The sequence below is a fragment of the Pipistrellus kuhlii genome, unplaced genomic scaffold (genome assembly GCF_014108245.1).
Source record: "Pipistrellus kuhlii isolate mPipKuh1 unplaced genomic scaffold, mPipKuh1.p scaffold_m20_p_2, whole genome shotgun sequence".
Taxonomy (NCBI): domain Eukaryota; kingdom Metazoa; phylum Chordata; class Mammalia; order Chiroptera; family Vespertilionidae; genus Pipistrellus; species Pipistrellus kuhlii.
In genome coordinates this window covers 80,309,966-80,322,387 of record NW_023425515.1, presented here as the reverse complement: position 1 = coordinate 80,322,387, position 12,422 = coordinate 80,309,966, and the positions used below count along the sequence as shown (strand labels likewise).

General features: G+C 33.1%; 1 protein-coding gene across 3 annotated transcripts in view; it reads left to right on the top strand.

Moving 5' to 3' along the window:
* The window catches only part of CADM2 (cell adhesion molecule 2), a 1,125,034-nt gene that overhangs the window by 615,236 nt on the left and 497,376 nt on the right, over positions 1-12,422 (top strand). The gene's annotated exons all lie outside the window — the stretch shown is intronic.

Here is a 12,422-nt window from a genome sequence, read left to right as displayed (position 1 = left end):
TATTAAGAATTACCTCACTTTCATCATTATTGCCAATAATGCCAACCAATTAAAAATTAAGTGGATTTCTTAGCTAAGAAAACTCCCACTTCAAAATTAAATTTAAGTCAGAGGACAGACAATTTAAATCTTCCATGGAGTTTCACATTCCCTGATCTGTCCATAATTATAAGACTTTGACTTATTGTTTAGGAGATCAAAACATGAGGCAGTCAAACATTATGAATATCATTTACTTGCCAGCTACTGCTTAGGCATTGGGAATACAGCTCTGAATATAACCATCTGCTCATTCATTCATTCAATAAAAATATATTATACCACTCCTTTTTTATGTGGACGGGCATTGTGCTGTGATACAATTTTAATGGCAAACAATATACAGACATTGAGTTTATATAATTTGAGACACTACTCAAATTGTCTAAATATCTTGCCTCTGCATATTTATGTCAGCTTTGCAATGTCAGAGAATGCCACTTCTCATTTATTAAAAGCAGGAAATAAGCAATAGAGGATAAAAACATTTTGATAATAATCAGGAAAAGTCTAAAGATGATTTTGTAAAAAACACACCTCAGATTATAGGTAATTAAAGAAACAAAAACAGCCCAGCTGTCTGGTGAGGCTGCAGATGCTCTTAGAAAATGTATGTCAGCTTTGGTACTGGAAGCTGGGTAGTGTTCACTCAGCACCCGATGAGTTCTTTGCTTACATACTGTAGACACTCTGAGGGGAATGTGGAATTAAGACATCTAGACTTAAGTCTGCTAACTAGTCTAAGGAACCTTCTCATAACAATTAACTACAATACCTACTTAGAATTGGAGACATGCTTTATGTGTAACATAATTGCTAACCCCTGGTGTATTCTTAACAACTGCTAATTTCTTTGGAAAATACTATATGTCTCTCCATCATTTATGGCCTGATCGAAAACGTACACACATTCATCTTTCTCCTGTATGCACTTTTATTTTCCTGGTACTAAAATGAGAACAGATATATAAGACAGCTAATAAAATGTGCTATTATACTTTGTTCCTGTTTTACTGCATGATCCTTGCCTAAATCCACTTACCTGACCTGTATTAGATATTTCTCCACTTTATTCTATGTTGTGAAGCTATATGGGGTTGGGAGAAATATCTAATTTGTGGCTTAAAAAGGTTCTTATATAAGAAAGACAGTAATGTCCTTACATTTGCTAATCACTTTCCTTGAAATGTTAACACGGTGTCATGCTGTAACACTGTTTCTGATATCTTGCTCAGTTTATAAATTGGAACTGATACTACACTAACACATGGGAAAATAAGATTCTATATATTAGAAAATTATTAGGCAACACAACTGTGCCAGAATGTAAAAGTCACTTAGCAAATGAACTTAATAAATTATTAAAAACGTGAAATTCTGTTGGGGGTTAAGAGAAGAACACTGCCACATAAAATTCAAGCAATAGCAAATCTGGCAGAGTACCTGCAGGGAAATCTGTATATAGTAATATTGATTTTCAGGAGTTTAGTGAGTAGATGAAAGTGGATATTTGATATTAAATCAAATACCTACTTACCCAAACCACTATTTTAGATCTTCAGTGATCTAGAAAATGTTTCTACATATTGCAAGAACAGAGCATTTTGGAGGGGAAAAACATACTTTTTCTTAAGGCACAAGATCAAAACTAAGTTGATTGATAGTACTTAATTATAAGGAGACAAAAATACAAGGAAAATAACCAGTAGATTACTTATATGAAATTGTGCATCCCGTGTATATTTATTCTTATATATCAATAATATACTGAGAATGTAGCTATTTAAAAATAATCTGCATCATGTTAAAATTAAGTTAAAAATGGAAATATTTTAAAGCAAAGCTTGACAAATTGAAATCAGTCAAGTAAAACTGTGAAAAGACTATAATAAAACTGACTTTTTGCAATGCTAAAAATACAGGATCTATTATACTTGAATAGAAGTATATTGGTATTTCAAGATAAAGGAGAACCATTAGTTTTATTTCGCCTTCAAAGTGCAAGCAAAGTATTTTTGAAAGAGAGAGATGCTATAGAATAGATTAGTATTATTTTTAATTCTTTTGTTATCTATGAACCTGCTAGCATAACCTCTCGAACAAAACCCTAGATCTATACAGAGGCACTGGATGTCACCAGGGATTTTACTGTTGATTCTCATTATCTTGGGAACTTAAAAAATAGGTAGCAGAATCCCAAGTCTTTGAGTCAATATCTTCCTTCACAATGAAGCCCAGAGGACAGATGCAAATGAAAATGAAGTTAGTGGCTACAATTTTGCACATAGATTATCAACCCTGCAGCCCTGTCATATGTGTTGACTCAGTGGCCTGGGAAGCATGAGGAAGTGGATAAACATGCTTCCTGTACCAACAGAACATAGATCTCCAATGAGTTACAGCAATTCTGTATTCATTCAAGTGTTTAATTTAATCCAGGCATATTTTAAGTGTCTTCCTCTGGATTCCTTTATGAGCATTTAACTCTATACATTATTTTGTCTTCACAGTAGGAATGTAAATGATTTCACAACTGAGTGTCTTTTGTCCTTGTTTGCATTGCTTGAGTAGTTCTAAAAATTAGTTGTTCAGCCCTCGCAGGTTTGGCTCAGTGGATAGAATGTTGGTTGGCCTGTGGACTGAAGGGTCCCAGGTTTGATTCCAATCAAAGGCACATGCCCAGGTTGTAGCTTCAATCCCCAGTGGGGGAGGAGAGACATGTAGGAAGCAGCTAATCAATGAATATTTCTCTCTTCCTCTTCCTTTCTCTCTAAAATCAATAAAAATATATTTAAAATTGTTTGTTCAACACCATTAGTTGAAATTTCTGTGTAACAAATTAAGAGAACATGATGTGTTCTCTTTCTCCTTTTTTGTGCTAAATACACATAACATAACATATAATATTTTAACTATTTTAAGTGCATGAATCTGTGGTAGTAAGTGCACTTACATTATTATACATTCTCCCTTTAAAACAGTTGGGCTTTATTAATAATTACAGAACAGAAGTCTAGAGATGAGATATGTCAAAAGGAAGTGAGAAGTCCCAGAAAAGAATTTGGTGGCTTATAATATTAAAATAATGGAGTTAATTTAGACAGCATACATCCCTAACACTCTAACACTGTGTCTCTATTGATACTCCTAGAGCCTGTTACTTGATTTAAAATCTTTAGAGAATCTTTAACTGCACAAAGTTAGTAAGATATGTGATGAATTTATCTTCAGGACACTAACTCATGCATTTATATGTGGGTGCTTGCTTTAATAATTTTAATGTATATACTTATATATAAGCCAGAAAAATATATTGATTGTTTATAAAGAAATAACTAGACTTCATGGACACAAGATGTATAGCTAAAAATTTCACATGTGTGTATATATAACTTATGGCAATTGGCATACATCTAGCAATTTTAGGAGCTGGACAAGACATCACTAGCCATTGTGAACAAAACCAATTAGCTACGTTATGGTGTTCTTAATTGCAATGGTATCAAGCCAATCTATTCACACTCCATGGGATTTTTTCTGTTTATGCTCACTGAATAGCACTGTTTATAACTGCTCACAGAATTGTTTAGCTTTGTACCTTGTGCATGTATCTGCCAACCTACTTGTAAAGAAAAAATAATAATTTGAATCCTATTTTAGGTTATTTGCATTAACTATATTTAAAAAGGGTTTAGAGTATTTTAAGAGACTGACATTTAGAATGTATAATCTTTCATGGAAGAAGTTTCATTTTTATCTCTTGAGGCTTCTGTTTATATAAGAAGAAAACTGCAATGTGACATTTGCTGAGTGTCTTCTGAAATAATGTTACATCTTCCAGGCACCCCATAGACTCGTAAATGGTGACAATTATTAATGAAAAAAATGAAAGCATTTTAGAGCACAAAACTATTTTAAAGTAAACTCGTTGCATTCGATGCATGCTAACTTTTCAACCCTAAAATAAAAATTTAAAAATGTGGATTTAAAAGACCATTTCTTTTTGTGAATCATATCTTTCTGCTGTCTAAACATAAAATATGCAAGTTTTTAATTACCACTTATTAGGTGTGTAAATGTGAAGAAGATAATCTCTCTGTTAATCTCTCCTCATTTCTAAAATAGAGATAATAATATGTTCCTATTTTTTGAAAATCCAATGAGATTATGTACTGAAAATATCCGAGGTGTATTATACATAAAATTCAATATTAGCTAAAATATTTATTCAGAATCATTTTACATTTATGAGTCCCTAATCCCTTCCATCTTTAATTTTCTTAATTTACATTTATTTATTCTTTTATTTATTTTTTTGTTTGTTTTTTTTGTTTGTTTGGAGACTTCAACTAGTTTATGAGTAAGGGCTTCAATGTCCACCAAAATCTACAGCAGGGAAGGTGGCTCCAAAGGAAATGCGGGCAGGCTGCAGCAAACTGCCTCTCCCCAAGGCTCACCTGAGTTGTAGAAGACAATTGAATGCGTTTGAGGCATCAAAATTTTTAGGGAAAAAAATGTTGCTCAATATTTTATTTTGTTAATTTATCAAAATGATGGCTTGATAAAATAGTCCAATTTTTAATTCTGCAAATGACTAAAAAAATCCTAAATATATATAGCAAATGATTTTTTGCATCTAGTTCCAATGGTTTATTTTATAGATTCTACATAGGAACCCATCAAAATGTGTTAGTAATAATTACACAAAACAAGAAATTATACATTGTAGTTAGATGTCTTAAAGGTGAATGGTGAATTATCAGACCTAGAAACTGAGAACCAATTTATGAAACTTCAAATTTCCTTGAAATATACTTTAAATTATGAAAAAATATATTCTCTTTCTCCCACTCTAAAAATAAACTACTTATTGATGTATACATGGTTTTATCCTTATAGCATCATCTATTTTAAATCTAATTTAAAGTAAGTCCCAGAAAATCAAATGAAAAGTGAAAATTAATCATTTGGTGAAGTAAAATATAACTACAAACATTTAATAATATCAACTATATAAACAAGAATTATAGAATAGAATAATAAAATTATAGAATAATAATTTAACATTTAAATCATTGCATTTTGTTATAAAAGTTGACTTTAGGTTGCATAATTATTTCCTATATTGAGTGTATGTAATATTACATCTATTTGAATCAATGAGAAACAAGAATACCTAAACAATACAATCCTTTCTAGAAAACACTAGAAACTTGCTAATAGGTGGCACTATCTCAAAGTGAAATGCTATGTAATAGCATATTTAGTAGTAATTGAGAAGATGGAAATTTATTTAAAAATTTCTGAAAGTGTTCTAATACACAGAACAAGCAATCTTTGGAATATATATGTTTAATTACTTTGTATATTCAAAAAGGAAAATGTTCCATCGAGCACTATTTTCACTTTGACCCAAGACAAGTGGGGATCAGGCAGGCATGCTAGGCTGAGACTTGCAACACCATCAGGCCACAAAGAGGAACAGGTAGAAGAACATGGCACCTTAATGGCTCAACATTAGGAAATCTACTCAGTGTGTTAAAATTTGAATGTTTTGCATTTTAGTTTTTAGTTCAGTTGAAGTAGGGATTATAAACATTTAGTAATTTTAAGAAATCAATGCAGCATCATTGGATAACCATCTAATTGCAATTGGAAATAATAAGAATGTTATTCAATAAACTTTCCATTGTTTTAGTGCTGTCCTTCTGTTAGGAAATAGGCAAACTTAATCTGTCCTCAGCTCCTGGAACATCTGTGGTTTTCACAAACAACTGTATTCCACATAATAAATGCTGTGACATTTAAGTGACTCGGTTTTCCTCTTTGACTTGGCTCCTAGAGAGCTTATAGCCAAACATATTTCTAATTTTTAGGGAGTTAAATGTACATGATCCATATCCCCACTCTGAATATCAATTTCTTTATTATATAATGAAGATAATGACTATTTCCTAGGATAGTATTGACAATTAAATGGGCCAACACTTTTAAAGCATATAAAAGAGTGCTTGGTGCGTGTAACCTCATCAGGTGTATGATTGTGCCTATTGTAAATAAGGGCCCCTAGAGGTGCGTGGTGTGCAACATCTGAGCAACATACCTTAAACGACTCCCTTTGGCACATTTTTCTTTCTTTTTAAAAATGTACTCAAGATTGTTATATTACATGAATTTTGAAAGCAACTTAATTCTTTTTTGTAGAGCACAAGTAATAAAATAAACAAATTAGGATTATTTTCCGTATAACGAGTTTTTATATTGTTAAATGTACTTAGGGAGAAAAATGTATTGTTTGGCTTCTCCTCCTCCCGGTGGCCATAGTAAAAGTATTTATCAGTATTGTTTTGGCGAAGAAAAAGAGGAAGGCTGTGGACAGGAAGTTTAACATATATAAAGTGTGGGTTGCAGGGCAGAGGTTAAGGTGGGAGAACAGGACAAGTGAAGATTATAAATGTCTGAAGGACATATTCTAAATGTCCTTACACATAAGACACAGAAATTTTTAGTTCTTTGTGAAAACTGTGAAGTCATTAAAGTTTTTTTGTTAGTTTGTTTATTTAAGCAAACATTTCATTTGGGGACAATTATAGATTCATGTGAAACTTAAGATATAATACTGTATTTCCCCGAAAATAAGATATCCTCCGAAAATAAGACCTACTTACAGGTTTCCTTCTGAGTGAAATATAAGGCATCCCCCGAAAATAAGCCCCCCCTTCCCCCAGGCTCTGTCTCAGAATGCTATTGCTAAACATGAGAGATTTGGTCCACTGATTCTGAAAGAAATGGAGTCACAGGAAATTCAGGAATTGGATTGTTATGATAATGTTCCAGAAGATGATGACATTATTGTCATTGAATAAATGAGTAAATTCTTGATACTGTAGGATTCACAGTTTGTCTGGTTTGTGTTGACAACTACCTTACTGTATACAGGTAATAAATTTCCTTTATTTTCATTTAACAATAAATGTGTACCATATTCTTCTTCATTTAAAAATAAGACATCCCCTGAAAATAAAACCTAGTGCATCTTTGGGAGCAAAAATTAATATAAGACACTGTCTTATTTTCGAGGAAACAGGGTAGAGACCTCCAATTTAACTTTACCCAGTAGTAGGACACAGATAATGAATTAATAACATCTTACAAAACTAGGGTACCAGAGTACTGACATCAATACAGTCACCACAAGGATCCCTGGCATTGCCCTTCAGTAGTCATACTCACCACCGCTCCATCCTCATTTCTGATTCCTGGCTGTTACTAAGAAGTGTTATCTAAATGGAATTAAATCGCAGGTACATTTATTTTATTATTATTATTATTATTATTAATTATTATTTTAATATTTTTATTGATTATGGTCTCACATAATTGTCCTTATTCTCCCATTCCCATCCCAAACCCCTCCCTAGATATCCCCCCCCCCATTGTCCATGGCCACTGGCTAGGCCCATATGTATGCACACAAGTCCTTTATACCTTTTAAAATTATCTGGGGTGTTTGGTGTTTTTTAAAAAAAATATTATTCACTCTAATTATTTTGGACCTATGCAAGTTGTGCATGTATCACTAGTTTGTTCCTTTTTTATATCTTATGGTAAGAATATTCATACAGCCATTGGAAGATATCTGGATTGTCTCTAGTATTTGGCTATTATGAATACACTATGACATTGTGTGCAGGTTTTTGTGGTAATATGTTTTATTTCTCTGGAGTAAATGCTCAATGGTGCAATTGCTCTCTGGTGTCATAACTGCATGTTTACTGTTACAGGAAACTGCCAAACTGTTTCACAAAGTGATTATGCCATCTAGATTCCCACCTGCAATGCACAGGCTGTCCAGTCTCTCTGAATGCGAGTTCGCATTTGGTGTTGTCAGCATCTATTTTAGCATTCTGTTAGGTGAATCACGTCACCATAGGTTTTTAGTCAGGGATGAATTGATTTATGGTGTTTTAGAAAAAACTTCAATGGCAACAATGGGAGTGGAATGAAGTGGGAAAAACTCAACTTGGTGAAACTACCTAGAAATCTTTTGCATGACTTAGATCACAAAGGAAGTCCTGATTGGAGAAGGGCAGGGGATGTTGGGAGGGACTTCTGCAAGAATCTTAGAATCTTATAAAGGTGTTTTACAATATTTTTAGACATTTCTAGATTGGCAAAGTAAAGCTAGTTATTTGATTCAAATTCAAAGAACATTTTCTTTGTTCTCCAGTGGCAGAGCAACCCTATTATTTAGAAACACAACTTATTACATTTGACTGTTATTTAGAGAACAACTAAATAACATAAATGCTTAATGATTACTCTTTAAGTTACATTGCTTTTATGAGTATAGTTTAAAAATTTGACAGAATAATCTGAAAACTCAGGATAGATAATTGCTAAAAGATAGACTGATATATCTCTCAGTCTATATATGCAGTTATCACTCTATCTGTCTACTAGGTATATCTAAAATATCTATTTGATTCATTTCTATTCACTTAAGTTTAATCATCTTACTCCCAACAGAAACCTAAATAAAAAAGGGTTAATATGAATACACATTAAAAAAGAGTTTACCCAATATTACAGAGGAACTACTTTTTAAAACCCGGGTAAGGTGATTAGGAAACCCTAATAAATGGGGATGAATATAAAGGAGCCCTAACTGGTTTGGCTTAGTGGGTAGAGCATCGACCTGTGGACTCAAGGGTTCCAGGTTCAATTCTAGTGAAGGGCATGTACCTTGGTTGCCAGCACATCCCAGTAGAGGGTGTGCAGGAGGCAGCTGATTGATGTTTTTCTCTCATGGATGTTTCCAACTCTCTATCCCTCTTTCTTCCTCTCTGTAAAAACTCAATTATATATATATATATATATATATATATATATATATATATATATATATATTTTAATAATCTAAAAGGAATAAAATATTTTAAGAACTGAACTAATAGGTTTCACCAAATGCAAACTATAGAAATATATTTAGCTTCAGTCTTATAGACCTCTTAGAGCAAGTCATATTGTAGTATTAAAGTTCTCCAAGCTCTAACATGAAATTTTTCAGGCATGTGGTATTTTTGAGAGCACAAAAATAGGTAGTATTTCTTAAAAATGATTTTGAGACCCAAATTGGAATATAGGAAATATTAAATCTAGCACAGTGATTGGAAATACTGCACATTATTAGAGATGGTTGTTCCTAAGGGAAAAATATAAAATTCTGGTTCTTTCCATTATAGATGGTATCTATTGCCTCACTTCTGAAAACCAATAAAGCTTGTTTTGGGAGAGTAAATGATTACTTGATAATTTATCTTCTACACCTTCTTGCAGTAAAAGTATTACCAAAATTGTATGTGCATCTAATCAGGTGCTATTAGAAAGGAAGAGTTTCAGTACACAAAAGGGAAACTTAAGATGAGATTTTTAAAGAACTATCTGAGAATCTTTTACTTTTCTACATGCATAACAATATTAGCAGCTTGATCATGGTTATTCTTATTCTTGCTAATTGTGCGAAGTGGATGTTAAAGTGTGGGCTTATGTAGAGCTGCTAATAGACTGATCTAGAAATAAGAGCTTCAATCTTTTGCAGTCTGAATTTGTTACTCCCTATAATTTCGTTTGTACCATTCTGAAGTAATAATGCCATACAGAGACCTTTATTTGACATAAAGCTCTAATAATGTTACCAATGAATCTGCAAAGTAAGAACATTAAACTAATAAATTATATATATAAATGTACTTTCAAGATATTAATAATTTATTCCAGGTAGACTCATTTCATATAATTTCTTTTCTTGAAATAGCTTTCTTCAGTTAAGTTATAAAGCTTAGTGAAATAAAATTATAGCCTTGAATTGTTACACTTGAGAAGACTTTCAATATAGTTCTCTAAGCAGTTTTCTTTTCTGCTGAATTTTGTAGGCTACTAATTTTAAAAAATGTCAGCTGGGTGTTTATGTATGTGTATGTGTTTAAACATTAGTGATTAAGTAAAAGGGATTTTAACAATAACAAAATAGTGGTTTAAAATTAGTTAAACTTTCTTGTTATTAATAACAATTATAAATATGTTGTTTGTTGTTCTATATATTTGAATCACTATGGCATATTGAATAATTGTATCACATTATAGACTAATATATTTTTTTGTCTTGCTTTATCGAGAATTCAAGTTAATGTCATTTCTCCCAAATATGTTTATCTTGCAATTTTCATTTTTAGTTGTTGATAGATTATATTAAATGGGTTTCTGGCAAAGATGGGTAAGTAAGTGACTATTTGTTTCCAGGGTATGCTGAATTCATATCAGAGTCACCAGCCCTACTAGGTTTAGAGCTATGGAAGGCATGGTCCTGAGACCAGGTAGGTTAGGCATACTTTGCATAGAGCACTTGCTTTGCCAAAGATGAGGACAACTTCACAGTTTATGTTAATTGTGCAACTAACAAGCCAACATATAAGAACTTGGTTTTTAAACTTTGTGTGAATTTTCATGTTACAAAGGTTTATATAAAAATATATGAAATCACATAGTTTTTTTTTTTAATTCAAGCATGCAGACACAAACATTAAATACATGTGCATAGTGCTCTAATGGGGCATACATGCAATGAAATTATTTTAGCAAGTAAAATATTTTTTTTTATAATGCAAGCTTTTGCATGGCAATGCAAACTTACTGAACTACTGATGCTGCTATATAAAACTGCACCACTTTTACTTTACATTTGGCCACCTCTAAGTTGTTGCAACATTAGCTTGATCAATCTTAATACTGTGACACCCTGTTGAATAGACACCCAAATGTAAATGCCTACAGAGTGTTAACTGAAACAGCAATAGTTACTGCAATTTAGATCTTGGGACCAATTACACATGGTTAAAATTATTTCCCACATTCACATCCACCGTACTTGTCCACCATTTAACATCTCAACATGGGAAACAATCACTAACAGGCAAAAATAAAAATCATGTATATTTTGTATTGCAAATATACTTATGCCAGCAAATAAGGGATTCACAATGAGAAGCTACAGCTGCAAAAGCTTGAACATAATTTACAAAAATTGTTAAAACATTAAAAAAAAAATGCCTTAGATGGTTTGGCTCAGTGAATAAAGCATTGGCCTGTGAACTGAAAGGTCCCAGGTTGGATTCCAGCCAAGGGCACATGCCTGGGTTGTGGGCTCAACCCCCAGTGGGGGACTTGCAGGAGGCAGCAGATCCATGATTCTCTTTCATCATGGATGTTTCTATCTCTCTCTCCCTCTTCCTTCCTCTCTGAAATCAATACAAATATATACTTTAAAAACATTAAAAAACTGTTTGAAAATATACACTTCTTGTTGTAGACCCCCACTGTACACACAACTATAAATATTGTTCCCTATGTAAACCAAAAAGGAAACATATAATAAGAAATTTGACAAATCTACATGTTTGTTTCCCAACTGATAGTAAAGGCTATGTTGTGGGATCCCTTAACACGACCTGCGTGGTTCAGGGCCCACTCAGGGTCCGGCTTCTGGAGAAGGCCGCACACTAACATAAAAAGACTGGAGAAAAGTTAGTTTGTGAAAATGGGGGCCAGGCTGGAAGTCCACTTCTAGTGGGAAGACTAACCCATGCTCTGGCCTTTTACCATTCCTTTTATTGAGATTCTGAAACAAAGACATCTCTTAGGGGGAAGTTCCCACAACAGAAAATCAACAAGAATTTACATATGATTAACAAATTAAAGTTGCCTCAATCATCACTATCTCAATTAGACAATGAATTAATAGCTCTGACCATTCACAGCCATCAAGGTTGGCCAGCTCTTTTTACATTTTAATACCAGTGACAATGATGGTTTTTGGTTCCAGCACTAGTCTTTAATCTAAGACATTATTCTGAAAGGACTATTGTATAAAGATAAGATCACTGTATCCACAGGTTTTTTAAAAATTAAAAAAAAAAATAAAGCTTTGTTAATCAAAGCATTTTTGTATAATACAATGTAATGACCTTGACTTTCTCTTATTATGCTAAAGTAGTCATGCTTTTAGGGTTTATAGTACTGTACTCTCCAATGCAAAGTATGGGGCATGTTCAAGCATATGGTATGCCATTCCCATACATGTGCACATCTGTGGGTGAACATGTCTCTCGGCAGTAAGAGTGGATTGTGGCCTCTTGTGTTACCAGCTGCATGCTCTAAGACTGTTTATAAGTGATAGTCTCTCTTGTGATACTAGAAAGTGATTAGAATGTGCACACTGATATAGTGGCTTCCGCCCGCCTCTTGTAGGGTACCAGCCAGAAAGTCCCTTTAAGATTCTGGTACGTTTGGCAGCCTTGGAAGGCTGGCATGTTTGATTGGCAGCA